At 45.4% G+C, this 7,536-nt stretch overlaps 1 pseudogene; it reads left to right on the forward strand.

Moving 5' to 3' along the window:
* Positions 1-877: 877 nt before the first annotated feature.
* LOC121834800 lies at positions 878-2,042 on the forward strand (annotated as a pseudogene).
* Positions 2,043-7,536: the final 5,494 nt, after the last annotated feature.

A 7,536-nucleotide genomic window follows, 5' to 3' on the forward strand; every position in this document is an offset into this window, starting at 1 on the left:
TTTTCATTGCCACCTCTATCTGCCAAGCACGCCAGCGATCGGATGCTTTTTCCTCCTTTCTATCCTCACCCTTTCTGTAAGTTCAGCTGGTTTTCACAATCTAAGTATGTACAACCAACTAGCTCAGCTCCTTCCCATTGCAAGTTATCTTTCTAGTTACCTGAGCACGTCTTTTGTTAATCTTAACCTCCTCGAGCCGCAAGCCCTAAGCCTTTTCATTGCCACCTCTATCTGCCAAGCACGCCAGCGATCGGATGCTTTTTCCTCCTTTCTATCCTCACCCTTTCTGTAAGTTCAGCTGGTTTTCACAATCTAAGTATGTACAACCAACTAGCTCAGCTCCTTCCCATTGCAAGTTATTAATGCAGCCCTGTCACGCCGACCGTACAGATTACACAAAAGGTCCGACTTCGCTACGATGATGGCAGTTTCGGCCGAATCAGCGCCATTGCAAGTTTTTGTTTTATCAACTTTCAATGTGCAATTTTTGCGGATGAGGACTGGGGTTTCTTCTTTTCTATTGCGGAATTCTAGAGGGCACTTTCTACATTCTAAATCAATATATATTAAGGCATTATTGATTTCTGGAAATTTGACCACTCGCTTATTTAGCCCATGATCACAACTTACCGGTCTCCATCGTTGTCACGAATGTCTCGTTGTCTATCGTGTTGATCTAGAAGTCTAGGAAGCAGAATTCTGGAGGGCACTTTCTACATTCTAAATCAATATATATTAGGGGGGATCGGTGGCCGAGTGAGAGAAAGAAGAAGAGGCCGTCTGGAACGGCTGCGAAATAATGAGTTCTGGTGGAAACACCGCATCGGCCTCTGGCCGAGGTATTATTGAATCGTCTAATGTCACCTCAAGTGAGTACAGGATCACCCTCCCTCGTCTGCCAACCGGAAACATCGTCCTCAATTCTGTATTTCTCCACGCCGACATGTCCTCCAGGCCTTATACTGCACCGGACTTTCGAGATGCTCTCAAGGAAGTAATAGACCTAAAAGACATAAAAGCCACCGGACAATTCCAAATGGGCCATGTATGGATGGTCACCTGCGTCAACGCTCTCGCCAAAGAAAAGCTTTGCCTTCGTGGTGAGCTGCTCGTCAAAGGCAAGAAGTGCCTGGTGATCGACCCAAACACTCGGGATCTCAAGATGAAGCTCCTGTGGCTTCCGGACCATCTCGAGGATAGACGCATTGTCGAAGCCCTGACACCATACGGCATAGTGCGTAGCATTCATCGAGAGAAGTGGCGCTGTCCGGAAATGGAGCACATGGACACCCTAAACAGGGAAGTAGACATCACCCTACATGAAGGAACGGCGACGGAGAAGATTCCTCACCTGCTACAGGTGTACGGAATACAAACGCTCGTCATCATCCCGGGAAGGCCTCCTTTGTGCCTCAGGTGCAACCGGGTCGGACACATTCGACGGCAGTGCAGGACACCGCGCTGCTTCAAATGTGGCACTTACGGACACATCGCTGACGCTTGCGTCACGACTTACGCGACCAAGCTTCGTGGGAAAGTGTCCCGTGACGTGGAAGAACACTCGGAGCTCCTGATGGACATCTCCGAGGTCGTTGACGCTTCAGGCCACACTTCCTCTGCTGAAACCTTCACGACACACATCAAGGATAACTCGCCTGCAACAGAGACAGCCTCTGGTGTCAAAGAAAACGATTTTTGGAATCCTCCCAGAGCTAACGCCTGCGCCCTGCGACCACGGTGATGATGATGACGCCTCATCGACGGCAACGATTGTCGAGGAGGACGCACCATCAGACGCAGAAGACATCGCTGCTACCGCCGAGGTCATTCCAAAGGCCAGCGAGAAAGAGACCGTATCACCGAGGCCAGAGGTTGCCACAGAACTTGGCGACCAGAATGACCCTGTGCCAGTAGATGACGAGCCGTTTGTACGGGTTAGAAAGGACCGAAAACAGGTAGGCTTTAGGCCTAAACCATATTCCAAACAAAATAGTCATAAACCGCTCGATAACAACCAGAGCGGTGACTTTAACTCACCTTAAAGCAGGCTCATGGGAGACCCCGCCCTTCCTTTACATTTTATCACCCTAAATGTAAGAGGCCTGAGATCTAAAAGGAAGCAGCGCCAACTCTTAAGGCTCTTAAATTACGAGCATGTTGATATAGCCGCTGTACAGGAAACAAAATTATCATCAGATGAGGACATTGCCGAAGCCCTAGAACCCTTTCGAGATGACTTTGAAATCTGTGTGAGTCAGGCAGTGGGCCTTTCTGCTGGTTGTTTTTTGTTTCTGCGTAAGTCGCTTGGCTATCCGTCGGTTTCCTTATCCATTGACCAGGAAGGGCGTCTCATTTCATGCGACCTTTCTTTGAGGCAGAGTGAATGGAGGATTATTTGTGTATATGGTCATAATACTGTGAATGCAAGGCTCCTTTTCTTCAAATATCTAGCCAATTTCTCGGACACCGACAAAGTGGTGGTGCTAATGGGAGATTTGAACTGTGTCTGTAATGCAGAAGACCGAGCACTACTTCAGACGCGTTATGACAGAAGCGCCTCGATTCTCAAAGACCTGCTTCAGGAGCACAACCTTGTTGATGTGGCATGTCGAAAAGATATGTCAATACGTTTTACCCACTTCCAAGGTGTTTCACACGCTCGTCTGGATAGGATATACGTGTCGGGCGAAGCATTCACTTCAATGGCGAGGTATAACGTCAAACCAATTTTCTTTTCCGACCACTGTATGGTTTCTGTTCGCTTTGGCGCCAAGGCTCCCCGTGTATTTCGACCTAAATGGGAACTATGGAAATTTAATGTGAGTATCCTAAAATATGAAAAGTTTTCCAAGGAAGTTTTAACGATTCTGCAAAAATGCCTTGATAATCAAAATACGCATATTTTCGCCATATGGGATAGTTTCAAACAAGAGGTTAAAAATTCGGCAATTGAGCGTTCGACAACAGTATCTTATGAAAACAAACAAAAACGTCGCCAACTTTATAAAACTCTTTTAATGTTTCATGAATTAGAATGCATAAATCCTGGTTTGTACAGTGATGATATTAATGTCACCAGAGCCCAGCTTCAGGCATTCGAGACCGAAAAATATCGTGGAGCCGTTGTTCGTTCGCGCACAAAGAAGTTTTTGCTTGGTGAACAACCCACGAAGCGATCTCTGGATGACGAAAGAAGATATGCGTTGTCTAAAGAAATTTTAGAAATTGACCATAACGGCGTGACCCTTAAGGAACCGACACTGATTGTTAAAGCATTTTATAATCACTACTCGAATATCTTTGGTAAGGTTATTTCTACAGGCAGTCACACTGATGTTCAAAACTTGTTATCAAATATGCCTTTTCTTAACGACGACTCTAAAAAGATAGTAGAAGGCCCAATAACATTAGACGAAGTTAAAGCCGCAATCGACTCACTTAAGACCGGTAAAACACCTGGACCCGATGGTCTCAGTGGTGAATTTTATAAAAAATTTAAAGAACAATTAAGCCCAGTGTTACTTAAAATTTTCCACGACTCTTACAACTGTAAGATGCTCCCACCTTCCTTTTATGACTGTCACACCGTTCTAATACCTAAAACAAAAGACAACGAACTGCTAAAAAAAGTAGAGAATTACAGGCCGATTTCACTGTGCAACGTAGATTATAAGATCTTCGCTAAAATAATTAATGAAAGACTTCAGATGGTAATCGAAGACCTTGTAGGTGAGCATCAAACCTGCGGTATACGCGGTAGATCCATTCAAACAAATATCCACGTTGCCCGCTCGGTCCTTGAATATGCATCAGATAGTAATGGTCAGGTTGCGCTAGTTCAAATCGATTTGGCCAAGGCTTTTGATCGCGTGAGTCACACATTTTTGCTTACAATCCTCCGTCACATTAATGTGGGCACCGCAGTTTGTGAAGGCGTTAACCTCTGTTATGAAAACAGCTCAACGAGATTAATAGTTAACAACATGCTATCTGATAAAATACCAATTAAATCGTCTGTTAGACAGGGCTGTCCCCTATCTCCTCTTCTTTTTGCCCTGTACCTAGAGCCCTTTTGCCTGTGCATACTTGAAATCCAGAACATCCGGGGAATTTTGATTAAGAAGGCTGAAGTGAAGGTTCTCGCCTATGCTGACGATGTGGCTGTTTTCTGTACCGATAAGAAAAGTGTAAAAGAAGCCATGACCGTTACCGAAAAGTTTTGCAATATTACCGGTGCGTCCATGAACCCTGCGAAGTGTAACGGGTATTGGTATGGATCGTGGGCTACTATGCCTTCATCTTTTGCTGGTATAGCCTGGGACCGAGGCTCGCTTCAGTATCTAGGAGTTCCATTATCACATATCAGAAGCAGTAAATCATATTGGACATCGATGGCAACCACATTGAAAAGAAAAGCTGACGCTTGGAAAGAACGCAACATGTCCATGTTTACTAGAGCTAGTGTGTGCAACGTGTTTCTTGTGTCCAGGCTTATGTACGTGTTGCAGGTGATGCATTGTGCTCGTACGAACCTTCAAAAATTTCATCGTATATTCGCCACCTTTATTTGGCGTTCATCATGGGAACCTCTCAAGAGAGACAACCTTTTCCTTCCGCTTGAAGCAGGCGGCTTGAATCTGTGCCATTTACTTGTCCGGCAGTTGGTATCACGTTTCTTTTTCTTTAAAAATGCTGAGCATCCGTTCCTGAGAACCTTTCTCCAGCTACGGCTGGCTAACAGTCTTAATTATTTAATTGTTTCTAGTGACGATACATTTGACAGGAAACCTTGGGGCTTCTTAAGGCTGCGGTCCCACGGCAGCCATCTTGAACAAGGCGTTAGTTCAACCAATAGATGGCGACACGCACCCGTGGGGTGGCCGAAACATTGGTTCACAGTGGGATGGCTCGAGCACCATCACGTTCCCCTCGTGGCCTTGCTCGCGCCGCTGCCAGCTGTGCTCAGCTAGCTCAAGTAGCGTGGCCCAGCAAACGGATGTATGCCAGAATGTCAGGCTAGGTATAAATTGTTCTCTGATATAGGGATCGGTTCGGCGGTTGTAACGGGCTTTCGCAATAAATCTTACCAAGAAGGAACCAAATGTTGATTGACGTGTCAATATTCCATCAATGAAAATTTCCTCTGCAGGAATGCACGCTCAGTAGACTCAACCAGTGGAAGCGGACGTCAAGTAAACTGCTTCGCAATTTACGGTACTTACCTCACCATTTTAATGACGACTAAAATAACGTCACGAAATATTGTGTTTCACGGGGTCCGGAAGATGTTGTAAAGGTTGTTACATTATAGTTCCCGTAAAACAAACGCCGTTGCAATATTTTCGGAAGTACCGACACACATAATGTTGTAAATACAGCTTAGGAAAACCATCAGAAGAAATAGGAAGACGTTTATTTGCAATGAAGACGCTATGAATGAACGGCGTTTAGCGACGGCAAGTTATGAGCGTTCGGGAATTTATAAGTTGACGTGATTGCTAACTATGGACATGCGAACAATGAAGACCAGTTTTGTCGGGAGATGGTGTTGCGGTGATGACCTGATATCGGACGACTCATGGCAGACGAACAAGCAAGTTTCTTCTCAGCGAATGGTAAGTGTCCAGTGTCAAGCACAACACGTGGCTACCAACGTTGTCGACGTTTCAAACACTTGCCGCTTTCGACAAAAGTCCTGGCACCTGGGCTAACTTTGTGGAAAGACTCGAGGTCTTCCTTGAATCCAACGCCATCATGAACAGTAACTGAAAACGATCCACTATTCAGTCGGTGGGTGGCGAAACGTATCCATCTACGGAGTCATGGGCGATGCGTGCTCTAGGTGGCTGGAAGTTTACATGATGCCTCCTACGACGTCCAAACACGTCATTGACGTTCTACGGTCTCTTTTACATACTTTTGCCCTACCGAAAATACTTTTCTCTAATAACGCGCAAAATTTTGCTTCAAATAAAATAAACAAGTTTTTGAAGAAAAAAAAACCGACATGAGGCATCACATTAGTGCACCACACCATCTTGCAACTAACGGGCAAGCAGAGCAGATGATGTGCGAAACGAAAAAAAACCCTTTTGAAGCTTACGGAAGAAGCAGTTCAGTGAAGAATCGCCAGGTTCTTGTTCTGGCAGCACGCGACGGTCTCATCTTATACGAAAAAAAACCCCGCCGAAGCAATATTTGGCGGGCGAAGAGCCACACCCCTCGATCTCATATTACTGTAGCCTACGAACAAATATCGAGAGATTCCCAGATAGAGAGTAATGGCAGTTTAATCGGTCGCGGAAAACTCGTCTACGTGAGAAATTTCAGCTAAAGTGGGGCCTTCCATGTAAAACTTGAGTAGAAAAGGCTCTATGTTGGTTGACCAGGAGGTGTCATCTCTCTGAATACGTTGGATATCTATGACCTTCAGTGTATAACTAAATCACAAAACTCTCTTTGTGTATTGTTTAACTGCCCTTGTATTTGATAGTAGAAGCTATAGTGGTGATATGGACCTTTCACACCAGGCTCCTTTTTCTTATTTTTCGCCTCATACTCCTTTGCGGTTTAAGTATGCTTCAAGAATCTTTTGGAACTGGGACACTTTACGTCAACGAGGCCATTTGTTCCAAGTAGTCAATCAGGGAATCAAGAAGTCAATCAGGGAATGATGCTAGAAATCCGTCCCTCATATTAACGAATAAGCCGCACTTCCGCACATTGCAGTTTTCCTGTTCAACGTACAGTTGTAAAGTAGCATCCTCATTGATTCTACCTTATACTGTTGCGGGTGAAGAAAGTCTTTGGGCCGGTACACGATACTTGAAACAAGTCTGGCACTGTACGTTGTGGTTCGACACCCACTAATGTCGTCGTCCTTATGGAGCCTCATCAATTAATAATTACCTCGTCACCTCATATTGCTCTTCATCAACAGTAAGTACAATAGGCTACGTATACCGCCATATTACAATCCAAGATTGAAATAGTCGTTCAGTCCTTCAACAAGTTTATTATTATTGTTATTACGGTACATTACCTCGAGACGATCGACGTCCATCGTCGATCTTCAAATACTTATACCTGTATATAAATTAGACGCACAAGAAGGGGGGGGGGGGGGGGGGGGGGGTCGGTAGCCGAGTGCATGGTCTAGCGCACACCAGCTCGGAGCACTTGGAGCGAAAGCTCGCGCTGCAGAACCCACCCCGCCCCTGCCCGTTTCGATCTGGAAGAGCATCGTACCGGCATGCGGTCGTGTATCACTACTGCGTGGTGCACGTTAAAGACCCCAGGTTTGCGGCTGTACCCCACCGGCTAAATTGTTCATCTACAGCTGAGACACCAGACGCCCACTAAGGCAGACTAACTTCCGGCTGTATAAACATACACACAACAATTTGCAATTAGACGCATAATAACAAAGCACACAGCGTGCCGCATCCTTTCTTTTGGTGCTTTTTTTTTTTTTTTAAACCAGCGCAAGTTTGTGCGTTCTTTCTTTTGAGACGGTTAGAACGGTCGCACATAAAA

This window comes from Ixodes scapularis, unplaced genomic scaffold (assembly GCF_016920785.2).
Source record: "Ixodes scapularis isolate PalLabHiFi unplaced genomic scaffold, ASM1692078v2 PGA_scaffold10__122_contigs__length_95168666, whole genome shotgun sequence".
NCBI lineage: Eukaryota > Metazoa > Arthropoda > Arachnida > Ixodida > Ixodidae > Ixodes > Ixodes scapularis.